The following is a 14,815-nucleotide window of genomic DNA, read 5'->3' on the forward strand; positions in this document are numbered from 1 at the left end:
TTTTTGCATTTCTTTTTCTTGGGGATGGTCTTGATTCCTGTCTCCTATACAATGTCATGAACCTCCATCCATCGTTCATCAGGCACTCTATCACGTCTAGTCCCTTAAATGTATTTCTCACTTCCACTGTATAGTCATAAGGGATTTGATTTAGGTCATACCTCAGGTATGACCTAAATCAAAACCCTTATGATTATAGAATGAAAGTGACAAATAGATTCAAGGGATTAGACCCTGATGCTGGGAAAGATTGAGAGCAGGAAGAGAAGAGGGTGACAGAGGATGGGATGGTTGGATGGCATCACCGACTCAATGAACTTGAGTTGGAGCAAACTCAGAGAGAACAGGGAAGCCTGGCGTAATGCAGTCTATGGGGTTGCAAAGAGCTGGACATGACTTACGGACTGAACAATAACCACCAGTGGTTAAGAATCCACCTTGCAAATCAAGGGACGTGGGTTCAATCCCTGGTTGGTGAACTAAGATCCCACATGTCACACAACAACTAAAAGCCCCCATGCCACAATTAAAGAGCCTGTGTGCTACAGCTACTGAAGCCCACGCACTCCGGAGCCCTCTACCACAACTACCGAGCCTGTGTGCCACAACTAGAGATCCACATGCTGCAACAAAAGATCCATCATGCCACAACTAAGATCCAATGCAGCCAAGTAAAAAAATAATTAAAAAAAAAAAAGAATTAGAACTCAAAGGCTAGAAAGTAAAATTGTCATTCTTGGTAAATGATATAATTGTGTATAGAAGAAAAACAAAATGATTACAAAAAACTCACTAGAAGTAATAAATGAAATTAGCAAACTTTATCTGATTCCTTAATGTCACAACCATATCAATAAAAACAAAATGTATCTAAATGAAGAGGTGTTTAATAATGACGTACTTCCAGGGAGACAGTTTAGAGAATGTTTTTTAAGAGTAAGAAGGAAAATGGTTTGGAATCCAGAAACAAGGGAGAATATTTTACATAATGCATAGCCCTTATAAAGTACAGACACAAAAAGGGAGAAAATCATATGAAATACAGAGAAAAGATTGAGAGGGGGAAAGGGCAAAGAGCCTAGGGAACAAGAGCTGATAGATGGAAGCATTAAAGGGTCTGGGTCAGACACAGAGGTTTGGACTTCACAGAATAAGAAAGGTTGATCGAGAAGGGAAAAGAAAATAGTAAGTAGGAAATGTTTTCTGGAGGGAAACTAGGAATGGGACCAGGCACAGGAAGCTGTTTTAATAATCCAGACATAGCCTGAGGATGACTCAGAAGCAAGATGGTGGCATGAAAACAAAAAATGAGAGGCTCCAAGTCCAAAGCTATAGAGAAAAGAGCTACAAGATATGGCAACGTTTCAAGATGCAGGGTTTCCGGGTTTCAAGATGCAGGTATTGGGAGGATGGTTACCAATGAGGGGACCCAAGTGAGCAAATCATTTAGGGAGGTGAAGCAGAGACCCATCTCCAGCCTCCAGAGTTACCTTTTTGAATGGCACCCCAAATGACAGGCATACAAGAGAAAATTACACTCGATACGCGCGTTTAAGTGCAGTGAATACAAGCTCGGCAGGCCTCTGCTTCAGAAGCAAACACGCTGCCTGGGTGCGCAGCCCTGGCTCTGGCAGCTTCGGGAAGCGTAGGGCGATGTCACGATGTGCTGAGGTCGCCTCACAAGCTCTGTGTGGGGCACAGGGTCCCCTTTTTAAAGTTTTCAAACCAGCCCTTACTGGCTTGAATTGTGATGCCTTTTGCATTTTCATTCTCTTGTTTTGTTTTTGTTAATTCCACAAAGAGCCCTTTCACCGATTCTCTTGGTGTTTTAAAAGTAATGCTTTCCCTGTGGGCCCATGTTTTGGCCATACATTAGGAATGTGGGGGCAGAAAGAAATCTCCTCCAGCATGGTTTAAGTGGGAATCTATAATCAGTATGCCCCTTTTGTTTATGGGTATAGAGCCACACTGCAAAATAAAAACATCATAAATGTTAAATACCTTGTATAAAACTATAAAACTTTTATAGAGAAAATAAGGTTGACAAGAGTAGTTGGTGAAACTTTATTTTAAAATCTGTTGTCCACAGTACATCTAAGAGAGAGTTGTTTACTTACTAACAGAAGTCTCAAAGAGAGACACTTTTGGGTAAAATATCTCATGGAAAGGATATTACTGAGCACAATATACCAGCAGCAAGATTTTCACTGATGGAAAAACACCTAGCTCCTAGGGGGACCTGGGCTTCATCTCTCACTCCTTCCTTCACATTGGAACCCTGTGAAATTACCCAGCCCATAAAAACTAACCACCCCGTATCTGGGGGCAGCTTTTGCCCTCTGAGACCGAACACCCTGTGTCTATGGAGTGCGAATCTTAAGTAAACCTGCTTTCACTTCAGCATAGCTCACTCTTGAATTCTTTCCTGTGCAAATCCAAGGACGCTCACCTTGGCAGCCAATCCCAGGAACTCATCCGAGACCTGGAACATAACAAGCCTCTTGTGCCCCATTTTCCTGCAACGTACTGACCTGGGCCTAAGTCAGGGAGCTTGGACCTCTCCTACTTTTGGAGGCTCTTCCTAGGTATGAAAAATGAAGACATCCAGGGACTTCCCTTGTGGCTCAGTGGCTAAGACTCCACATTCCTAATGCAGGGGGGCTGGGTCCTTAGTTAGGGAACTAGATCACACATGCCACAACTCAAAGACCTTTCGTGCCATGACGAAGAACGAAACTGAGACCTGGCACAGCCCATAAGCAAAAAAAATATAAATTAAAAAAAAATCTGCGGTACATTTTAAATGTATACATGTAATCAGCACTTCTAGGGGAAGAAAACAATATTAACTGTACTACTCATAAAATATAGGAATAATAAACATGTTCATCTGTCATTAATCACAGAGAGTATGACACAGTAACTGGAACAACTTTAAAGCTACAATCAATAACTTCTTCCAATACTGTGGATTTATCTCTTAGTACTGCTTACTGTATGCAAACCATTCTGTGAGTGGCACAGAAAACAACAAAGTGGTATAAACTTGTTTTAGGCTCTAGGTATCCAAGAGTGAACTCCTGACTTCTCCCTCTTCTCTAGTGGAGGAACTACAAGGAACGTGTCCTAGTTATCACTTCACTCTCCTGGGTGCTTCCTGAAATTGCACCTCACTTGGGACTCAAACCCACAATCTGCCAACCGAAACTGCATAACTCATCTCCGGACTTAATGAAGCTCAGGTTCTTTATGTCTCAGTGCAGAAGGAATTCAGCGAGAGGCAAAGTGATAACTAAAAAGATTTATCAATATCCTTTGTAAAGAGGTTGCAGGAAAATGGGGCATGAGAAGATGGCCATGATCCAGGTCATGGGCAAGTTCCTGGGCTGGGCCACCAAGTGATGGTCCTTGGCTTAGCGCAGAAAAGAATTCAAGAGTGAGCCACAGGAAATAAAAAGCAGGTTTATGGAAGGTGATACACATTCCAATTATAGAATGTAGTCCATCTCAGAATGTGAGCAACCATGGTAGAAACACACTCCACACACAGAGTGTGGGCTGCCTCAAAAGTCAAGAGCAGCCACAAAATATGGGGTGCTCAGTGTTTACGGGCTGGGTAAGCTAACGGGTGGGAGGATTATTCCAACTATTTCAGGGGGAAGGGGCAGGGACTTCCAGGAATTGGGCCACCACCCACTTTTTGCCCTTTTATGGTCAGCATCAGAAGTGTCATGGTGCCTGCGGGTGTGTCATTTATCATGTGCTAGTGTATCATCATGAGTGTACAATGAGGTTCAGGGTCTCCTGGAAGTTGAATCTTGATGCCATCCTGGGCATAATCAGTTCTAATCAGTTTATGCCATATCCTTAACAGCTAAGTCATTCTTTGAAAGGTTCTGCCCTGCTTCATTTCCTCCTGTCTCATTTCTACACCTTTAAATAGATTTTCTATCTTACCTCAAGATGTTGTGGCCTTCTCAGCCTCACCTGCTTCCATTTTCTCCTTCCTTTTCACTCCAAACATCTTAAAATAAACTATATTCACTGGTGTCATTTTCCCTACCATCCATTTTCCTACCATATCCATAGCTCCTTGTAATGTAGGTCAATAAACACACAGAAATTTGTAGCAATCGACTTTGTAACAGGTTAATTATCATCTTCTGAATGGGATCAGCACTACTAGAGCTTAATCACCTCTCCTTCTGTAAACTATCAAGTTCTGAATATGAAAATCTGAGAAACACTGGTTAGCCAACAAAGTCCAGACATCTCCTAACTGTACTTAACAATGACAACAGGATGAAAGACAGTAAGAGTTGGGGTGAACTGGGGAAAAGGAGGCACTACTTAAGAATAACAGGGCTAAAAAAAAAAAAAAAAGAATAACAGGGCTGAAAAAGAGGAGTTATTAAACTAAAAAGGTGTAAACTGAAAGAAAATGGGCTGAATTTCCATTCAATAAATCTTCCTTTCTTCACTTTTAGTTGAGAATCAAATTAAACTAATGCTGGCTCAGTGAACCACTTAAAGATTTGTGTTGTTCTTTTTGTTGTTCATTAGCTAAGTTGTGTCCCATTCTTTGCAACCCCCATGGACTGTAGCATGCCAGGCTCCTCTGTCCTCCACTAACTCCTGGAGCTTGCTCAAATTCATGTCCACTGAGTTGGTGAAGCTATCTGATCGTCTCATCCTCTGCTGCCCTCGTCTCCTCCCGCCTTCAATCTTTCCCAGCATCAAGGTCTTTTCCAATGAGCTGGCGCTCTGCATCAGTGGCCAAAGTATTGAAGCTTCAGTTTCAGCAACAGTCCTTCCAATGAATATTCAGGGTTGATTTCCTTTAGGATTGACTGGTTTGATCTCCTTACAGTCCAAGGGACTCTCAAGAGTCCTCTCCAGCACCACAGTTTGAAAGCATCAATTTTTGGTGCTTCTTCAGTGCTCAGCCGTTTTTATGGTCCAAGTCTCACATCTGTACATGACTACTGGAAGAACCATAGCCCTGACTAGACTTACAGGTTAAGTAAAACTAGAATTTCAAGCTGCAAAAATCATCTTTCCCAGTACATGTACCTGGAAGCCGTTCTAGACAATCCCTTCTGACATCATCCCTTTGACTGGTTCAGTATCTGGTCCTGTGAGGTGGATCAGCACTGTCTCAAGCAATCTGGAGGTTAACTTCCTTTACTCTCTGCTCCTCAGTTCAGTTCAGTTGCTCCAGTTGTGTCCAACTCTTTGTGACCCCTTAGACTGCAGAATGCCAGGCTTCCCTGTCCATCACCAACTCCCAGCTTTGCTCAAACTCATGCCCATCGAGTCGGTGATACCATCCAACCATCTCAGCCTCTGTCGTCCCCTTCTCCTTCTGCCCCCAATCTTTCCCAGCATCAGGGTCTTTTCAAATGAGTCGGTTCTTTGCATCAGGTGGCCAAAGTACTGGAGTTTCAGCATCTGTTCCTCCAATGAATATTCAGGACTGATTTCCTTTAGGATGGACTGGTTTGATCTCCTTGCAGTCCAAGGGACTCTCAAGAGTCTTCTCCAACACCACAGTTCAAAAGCATCAATTCTTTAGTGCTCAGCTTTCTTTACGATTCAACTTTCACATCCACACATGACTACTGGAAAAACTATAGCTTTGACAAGATGGACCTTTGCTGGTAAAGTAATGTCTCTGTTCTTAACACGCTGTCTAGGTTGGCCATAGTTTTTCTTCCAAGGAGCAAGCGTCTTTTAATTTCATGGCTGCACTCACCATCTGCAGTGATTTTGGAGCTCAAGAACATAAAGTCTGTCACTGTTTCCATTGTTTCCCCATCTATTTGCCATGAAGTGATGGGACCAGATGCCATGATCTTACTTTTTTGAATGTTGAATTTTAAGCCAGCTTTTTCACTCTCCTCTTTCACTTTTATCAAGAGGCTCTTCAGTTCATCTTTGCTTTCTGCCATAAGGGTGATGTCATCTGCATATCTGAGGTTATTGCTATTTCTCCCAGCTATCTTGATTCCAACTTGTGGTTCTCTGCTCCTAGATAAGCTTAAATGAGTCACCACTTTCTAACTCCACCTGAAATCATTTGCCTAGTTATAGGTGCTATATTCAAGCAAGTATATTAATTAGAAGTGACAAGCATCATTCTGGTTTACGATTAGCTTCTTTGAATGGTACTTTAGGATGCCTTTATGAGTTCAAGTGTATAGAATCACAACAATTATTTCTAAGACTATTTCCAGTTCTGAAATATAGTGTAATCTGAGTCTGATATGTCACTTACAGGTCTGTAAGTCAGCTGTTGGCCCTGTACCCTGACACCAGCTTTATAAAAGCACACCACTGTGCCATCCTCTCCTTATACTAAAAATGCTCCTTTGGGCCTCTGTGTAGGCCATTTGCCCTGCCTGAAATGCCCTCTTCCTCCATGACTGGGTGGAAATGTTACCTTCCCTGGAAAGGCTTTCCTGACCTCTAGTTGTGTGGACGATTTTCCTTTTCACCCCTGCCCCCTCCCCTGAATGCCTACTGTAACACTTACAACACCAAATGGCACTCATCTGTGTATGTGTCCGCCTTGCCCACTTGGCTGTGCGTGCCTTGGAAACAAAGATCTCTTCTTATCCCATCCCTGTAGTCCTAGCTCCTAATCCAGCATTCAGCACACAGTGAGCACACAAACATTCAGTGTAAACTGTAGTCAAGTAAGTACTTTAAGTGTTTAAAGGAATAACCATTCTGATCATTTCTACTAATAAAGGATTAAAAAGATACTCATTAAACTCTGCAATGGGGAATTCCCTGGTGGTCTAGTGGTTAAGATTCCAGGTTTTCACTGCCATGACCTGGGTTCAATCCCTGGTCGAGGAACTGGGATCCCATACACGGCCAAAAAAAAAAAAGAAAACCCCAACTCTACAATGACTAGATAAAATTTTCATACAAATTAAAATTTTTTATTATAATATTCTTTCTATAATAATGAAATGTTTACCTATTACAGGCAGAAATTAAGAAAAAAATAGACCCTAGAGACAACCTAAAATGGAAAGCCCCCCCCCCCGCCCCCATATATTTATTTAAACCATCAGAATGAGATACTTTTCTGTTTTAGTTTTCTTTCCTAATTTATTTGAAAAACTTTCATTCAGGACCTACTACATGTAATTTACAGTGGGAGATGCTGTGCTGTGTTGATCTGCTCAGTCGCGTCTGACTCTTTGCGACCCCATGGACTGCAGCCTGCCAAGCTCCTCTGTCCATGGGGATGCTCTAGGCAAGAATACTGCAGTGGGTGCCAGATACTGGTGATAAAAATGTGAGCAAAACAGACAAGGCATTTTTGGGGGGGGGGGGGTGGTGCCCGCCGCCGCCGCCGCAGCCATGCTGCCCGGCCAGCGCGCGCACAGCGGGCGGGGGCGGGGCCCAGACAAGGCATTTTTATTCACGAAGCTATTTTCTATCAGGGAAACAACATACAAATTAAATGATTACTTAACTACAATTAAATTAAGTGCTTTGAGTGTTTAAAAGGAGCATTTCTACTGGGGGGGGAGGGGAGGTGTGTGCTTAAGAAATAACACATAAACAGGGCTCCAAGGATTGAAGAGGCAACAACTAGGCTTGGGGTGTGAAGCTTCCAGACCATGGGAATGGCAAATGCAAGGAAGAGACCTTGAGCAGGAGGGGATATGCATTTCAGAAACCAAAAGGTCAGTGTGACAAGAGTATAGGCAGCAAAGGGGAGGACAGGAAACGAGGCAGGGTCTTCCTGGGCATTTAGTAAACAAGACAGATCAGATGCTTATTCTTGTGAAGTTTATACTCCAGAGAGTGGATGGCAGCATTTAGGGGACAGGTTAACAAATTTAAGTAGGGAAGACATGTGATTAGAGTTACACTTGTTTCTTAGTTAAATATTTTATATTTGAGGAATAACACATAAAGAACAGACACATAGTCTTAAGCGATTATTCCTTCTGCAGTTTCTACAATTCTCTGAGGCAGAGAATTCACTACTCACAAGGGAAAAAATTAAGTTCTGCAAACTGAGTAATTTATTTGAAGATTCTTACTCAACAAACATTTGAGTACCTACAATATGGTAGGCGCAGAACAGTGTGTGCATTCATACAGAAATGAATGCAAGTCTTGCTCTTAAGAAACTCACAATCTGATGCAAGAGACAGATCTAGAAACACTATACAGTGTAGTCCACGCTAGAAATGAGGAAAGTATAAAGCAGCAAAGTGAAATTCAATATTCCTAGAAAGAATTAATCATATCATCTTTGTGTTAAAGCTTACTCTTTCATACTATGTTTTTGAATTTTCAATCATTCCTGTGCTTGGAACATAGTTGGTACTCAAGTATATGTCTACAACACAAACCAATCCAGGATTTTTCACTTCTAGTTCAGGTCCTTTCCAGGAACCAAATATGCCCCTAACTGGAAGAATTTGCATTAATTCCAAGGAGTTCTTCTTTCAAAGCTGCTTTCACAGCCAGCTTACAAAACCACAGAAGAAAGTAAGTTTCATTAAATTAAAGTCACACTTCATTATTTGCCCAGCCTGAAAACCCATAACAACTTCTAAACAGTTATTTTTTTAAAGTGAATTTTCATTCAGAAGAAGTTCTCCTATGAAGACAATCAAGAAACTGCCATCTAGTTCTTCATAATTCATGATCTCTGTCATCAAAGCACTTGTATTTTGGTTTCTAATTGAAAAGATAAAATGTAGCACATAGAAAAAATAAAACAAAATACAAGGTAGCATTTGTTCAGTGATTTAAAATATTTATAGACTATCTACTATGAGCAAGCTCTGACAAACCTAAATAGCATATTAAAAAGCAGAGCCATTACTTTACTGAAAAGATTCATATAGTCAAAACTATGGTTTTTTCCAGTAGTCATGTATGGATGTGAGAGTTGAATCATAAAGAAAGCTGAGCGCTGAAGAACTGATGCTTTTGAACTGTGGTCTTGGAGAAGACTCTTGAGAATCCCTTGGACTGCAAGATCAAACCAGTCCATCCTAAAGGAAATCACTCCTGAATATTCATTGGAAGAACTGATGCTGAAACTCCAATACTTTGGCCACCTTATGCAAAGAACTGACTCATTGGAAAAGATCCTGATACTGGGGAAGATTGAAGGCAGGAGGAGAAGGGGACAACAGAGGATGAGATGGTTGAATGGCATCACCGACTCAATGGACATGAGTCTGAGCAAGTCTGGGAGTTGGTGATGGACAGGGAAGCCTGGCATGCTGCTTTCCATGGGTTCGCAAAGAGTTGGACACAACTAAGCGACTGAACTGAACTGATCTACTATGAGCCAGATAAGGAGTCCTCTTAGGGAGGCAAAGTTGAATAGGCCAAAAGCCTGCCTTCAGGGAACTCAGTCTTATAGTCTGCCTTCAAGGAACTCAGCCAATAATACATAACCCAGGACGATCGGAGCTCTAATTCAGCAGGTACACACAGATGAGAACACAACTGCCATAGGTTCTAATTCATCAGCACCTATTCCCACGCCTAATCAGTTATTGAATATTTTAACACTACCCCTGATTATAATGCAAACTGATAAATACTGTAAGTAACTGCTACATGAAAAAATTAATGTTAAAATGGGTCAGAGGAGATGGTGAGACCTGAATTTTCTGGGTTTCTCAGCAAGGATGGTTAGCATATTTGGATAAAGACCTGGTTTCAAGGAGAAGTGAGCAACCAAAAGGCCAGTGGTGGCAATTAGCCCGGTACAGCCCTCCAACTACACTAAGGACATGGTTCAGAGCTGTGCTGTACGGCACGGCAGCCACTTGCCACATGTAGCTATTGAGCACTGGAAATGTGGTGAGTCTCAACTGAGACAGATTAAGTGAAAAGTACACTCCGGCTTTCAGTTTCACATGACAAAAAGCATGTAAAGCACCTCAACATTTTTTTTAACTGATTATATGTTTACATAATATCTTGGATATCTCGATGTAAATAAAGTGTTATGAAAAATCAATTTCACCCTTTCTACCTTTTTAATGTGGCTACTAGAAAATTTAAAATTACATATGTGGTTCACATCTGCGGCTTGCATTCTATTTCTACTGCACAGTGCTGGTCCAGAGAGCTTTAAATAACAAGCTACAGAGTTTAATCCCTTGGGGCTATGAAACACTATTGAATGTTTTTAAACCTAAGTGCTTGTGGTAGATTTGGGGAGCGTGCAGGAAACAGAAACGAAGCGCTGTTTCAGGAGTGCGGGGGCCATCCGTAGGGTCAAGACACTAGAGGCGGTTGTCAATGTCAAAAGGCCGGCAAATGTCAAAGGATAAGCGGGCTCAGTTGGAAAGTGTACAAGGTCTTTAGAAGTCCCACACTGGGTGGAGAGAGGAGGAAAAAACCAAGCGCAGGGTGAGGTGAGGGAAGAGGAACAGCTGCAAGCACTGACGTGAGCCTGGATGACCAAGGTGCACTGCTCAGCGGACTCGCGAGCCCAGCCCCGGTTGAGAGTCAGGTTAGGTCTCATCTGGCTCAGTGGAAGGGCTCCCAGGCAGAGGTGACATTCAGGAGAACAAAATCAGTGTCCTCTTTAGCGATTCCAGATCTCTCTTTCTCTGTGGCAAGACCTCTGCCAGTGGGATCAAGTTCAGTGAAGGCAGTAGGTGGAAAGGCTACCAAAAACTACAAGATAGCAATAAATTATAAAAGCAAACACCCAGACTCACAACACAGCCAACAAATATTTACTGGGAGTCTGCTGTATGCCTGGTCCTTGGCTCAGCTCTGGAGGTATGGGAAACAGACATGGCCTGAATCAAAAATTGTGGTGAGAACTATGAAAAAAGAACAGGAAGCTCTGAGAGATCTAACTGAGGGAGGATGGGAGTAGTGGGGAGGTCATAAATGAAAGACTCTCTGAAGAAGTGACAATTTCATGTGAACCCTGAAGTCAGGTGGGTGAAGACCAGGGGGAGTAACGGCCCAGGCCAGGCCAGGACAGTGCTGTGCACAAAAACCTTAAGGCCAGAAAAGGCTTCGGTAATTCAGACAACTGAAAGAAAGGCTATGTAGTTAGAATGTCAAGAAGGCAGGTGGGTCATAAAAAAGGTGTGAGAAGGCTGGAGAGGCAGGCGAAGGCCAGATCTTGCACAGCCTCACGGGATGGAAAATAAAATCCCGAATGGGTCCAAGTGCATTAATGGGAAGCTGTGAGGGGTTCTGATCAGGGAAGTGGTCCAATCTTGATGGGTTCCAAGTGTTAAGCCACCTATGCTCTGTCGGCTCAGCCCCCTGAACAGAAGCGGGCTTGGGAGCAAAGGGGCAGGAGCCAGCATTTGTAGCTGAGTAGCAACATACTCAGTCTGGGGTAACAGAGTGTAATACAACGCCCTTCAAGGGACTCCCCTGGTGGTCCCGTGCTTAGGACCCCATGCTGCCAATGCAGGCAGCATGGGTTTGATCCCTGGTCAGGAAACTAAAACCTACATGCCACGTGGCATGGCCAAAAGGTAATGATAATAAGGCCCTTCAAAGTTTTCCCTGGGGCTTCCTGGGTGGCTCAGACAGTAAAGAATCCGCCTACAATGCAGGAGACCTGTGTTCAATCCCTGGGTTCGGAAGATCCCCTGGAGAAGGGAACGGCTACCCACACTGATTTCTGGCTTGGAGAATTCCACGGACTATATAGTTCATGGGGTCGCCAAGAGTCGAACAAGACTGAGCGACTTCCCTTTTCAAGTTTTCCAGGGTTGCAAGGTTGGGAGAAGTATGGCACCATCAAAAAATATAGAAAAATCTGATGGAAGAGTTGATTTGGGAGACACTAGCTGGGAGGCACAACTCTAAACATACTGAGTATGAAGCACTAGGGAAGAATTCCAGCAGGTAAATATGAATGTTGTTTTAGAGAATGGAAGAGAGATCAGACATGGGATACTGAGGTTAACACACAGAGAAGTGACAGTTTAAATCCCAAAAGTAAATAACATCTTCAAGTAGTTGAAAAGAGAGGAGAAAAAAAAGTGACACGAGCCTGAATCAGATCCTCAGTGTTTCTCTCTGGGATAGAATTCAGGGCTCTCGAAAGGGACAGAGCATGAGGGAGTCTTTGAAGAATGATGGCACCATTCTGTACCCTGATTGTGGCACTGGTTATATGAATCTGTACATGTGTTAACATTCAGAATGTTACTATATTAGTAACAGAAATTTTCAAAATAAAAAAATTTACTTCCTAGGCTCTATGAACTGCTCCATTTAAGTATTCTTCCAGAACATGCCTTTAGCACATGAGCTATTCTCTTTACTGTCCCATTAAATTAAGTTTCATTAATTCTTAAGCTAGGTATGAAGAACCTAATCATCAGTCACAGTTCCCTTTTCCATCCCTTTCTGCTTCTCAGTGTCCTTTCTGCATTTCTTCCTCTGGGTAATTTGGGGGGGGGGGGGGCTGCAAAATGGAATATGCATAGGGTTTGAAATCAGACTGAAGACTAAACTGATCCACGCCCTTTAACTTCCTAGCTCTGTGGCTTTTGGAGGCTGTTTTTCCCATCCATACAACAGTAATGATACCGACCTCACAGGTTCGAGGTAAGGATTAGGTAAAAAACATAAACAGGTTGGCATAGGCAAAGAACGCCAAAAAAAAATGTTAGCTAACATTATCATTACCATTTGAACAAATGGCATTGTTCTGATTTAAAACATTTTTAAGTGCTTCCATTTGAATGAGGACAAAAATATTTCCCGACCCACCTCCCAAAGGGCATGACATTTATGTGCTACCTTAGAAAAGCCGCTTGGGAATTTCTTCTTAAGTCCCATCAGAAACTTTTCTGCTCAAATGTTTGGGACAGCACTTAAAAACAGTCAAGAACTAAAAAATTATTTTAAAGGCATCATATCATCACTGCATTCTAAGTGGAACAAGCCAGTCTGATTCGTGTTTCGGATGCTTGCCTTAATGTATGGACCTACTACATTCACATCTCTCCAACTACTCACCTAGTGAGACACCGCACACGGTAGAGGTGTCAATGTGCTAAAAGTTCTGCTTTTTAAGAGGTATTTACATAACACTACCAAAAGCTAAACAGTTCCAAAGCCACCCGAATCAATAGGAAACTATCATCCTACTGAAATTCCCCACAACTAGGAAGAAAACAGCCGCTATTGTTAAACTCACACAAAATATTAAAATGTAAGCTTTCTCTACATCTTATTTCTGTTTGCTTAACTGCTGGGGAACAGTAATTAACAACGTTTTATTCACCGACTATGGAGAAACATCTCTGGCTAATTTTGTTCTATATTTTGCCAATATTGTAAGCAAACGGCCAACTTGAATTCACCTTATGCCTCGCTTTCAACCTTTAGCACAGAGGCTAAAAAGTAATAGTGCAACCAGCAGATACGTGAAAAAGCAGAGAGCCTGAAAAGACCCAGACTAATTCCTGGTGTTCAAATAACCGAGGATGGGCTGGGCCTTAAGGTCACCGACAAGAGGCTACCCTTATTGGGTGTCTTCAGCCACTACACAGTGCATTTAAGCCCACTGTGGAAACCCACTAGTTTGAAACCAAGGGCGCAGGACCAGGGGATGGCAGAAAACACTTTTGGCTGGTCGTCCGCTGATAGTCCCCTCGCCCTCCTTTCCCTGGGGAAGAGTTAATCGACCTGTGGCCACACAGGCAGGGCTCCGGGGTGAGGGGTGGAGCTGGGACGCCCGGCCCGGGTTGGGCAGGGGAGCGCATTCACTCTGTCACGCAGGTCTTGCACACAGGTGGGGACCAGAGGGCTCCGAGGCCTGACGCCTCCCTCTGCCACCGCCAGGCAAGGGGCCCCGACGCGCCTCCGTGGGCTTCGGCTCTCCGCCGCGACCGGGACCCCTCCCGGCCCCGAAGTGCCCCGGCGACGGGAAGCGAACTCTACTCGACCGGCCCACCCGGAAGCCCTCCCCCAGCTCACACCTGCCGGCGCGTGACGCCCGCCGCCGCCGCCGCGCGCACCCGCCCGCCCGCCAGCCCCGACCCGGCCATTCCGGGCGCCCCTGCCCCGCGCGCGGACGTCGCCCGCGTCCCTCCCCGCCCCGGGGTCAAACCCACCAGACGCCCGCCCCGCGGAGCGCGCGCCCAACGCCACCGCCCCCGCCGGGCCCGCGCGCGCTCACGCCCCTCCCGGCCCTCTCCCCGCCGCGCGCGCTCACTCGCGAGGACACGCACACGCTGCGCCTCAGCTTGACAGGCCGGCCCCGCGCCGCGCGCTCCCGCGGACGTCCTCGCCCACCCGGCCGCCCGGCTCTGACTGGGCGGTGAGCGGGGGGGAGGGGAAGGGCGGCGGTGGCCGTCGGTCCTCACTCACCGCCGAGCCGTGCCGGCTCCGAGTGCGCGGCGTTCCGCTGTGAGGCGATGCGCTGCGATGCGCGCGGTCCCCGCTCCTTCGCAGGCTATGGAGGCGACGTAGTAGGGGGACTGAGGGGTTCGGGGGAGGGGGTCACTCCCTCCCGCTTCACCTCCGAGAAACACGGGGACCCCAGAAACTAAAAACAAAATAAACAAACTTTCCCCTCCGCCTCCCTCCCCCAAAACCACAACACAAACACTCGGGGCCCCGCCCAGAGCCCCACTCCATTGGCCGCAGGGAGGATGCTGCCGACCCTCACTGGCTGGCTTTTGTGCCCGTCAAGCTGCCGTTCCGCCCCTCCAATGCCTCGCCGTAGCCGTCGCCCCTCATTGGTCAAATGCGTTCCGTTTGACGAGCTAGGATTGGCTGAGCTGCCTGCGCCAATCATTCGGGGACACACCCCCTCAGC

The 14,815-nt window shown here is 44.9% G+C and overlaps 1 protein-coding gene across 6 annotated transcripts in view; it reads right to left on the reverse strand.

Moving 5' to 3' along the window:
* The window catches only part of TNRC6B (trinucleotide repeat containing adaptor 6B), a 242,216-nt gene extending 227,674 nt beyond the window's left edge, over nt 1–14,542 (reverse strand). For 2 of the 6 annotated variants that reach the window (XM_061124488.1, XM_061124481.1), the window contains exon 1: nt 14,365–14,541. The gene's annotated coding sequence lies outside the window, so the exon portion shown is untranslated. Of the gene's footprint in view, nt 1–14,225; nt 14,289–14,364 lie in introns of those variants that run through there. The other 4 variants (XM_061124485.1, XM_061124483.1, XM_061124487.1 and 1 more) reach the window with 3 other exon arrangements.
* Nucleotides 14,543–14,815: the final 273 nt, after the last annotated feature.

This window comes from Dama dama, chromosome 22 (genome assembly GCF_033118175.1).
Source record: "Dama dama isolate Ldn47 chromosome 22, ASM3311817v1, whole genome shotgun sequence".
Lineage (NCBI taxonomy): Eukaryota > Metazoa > Chordata > Mammalia > Artiodactyla > Cervidae > Dama > Dama dama.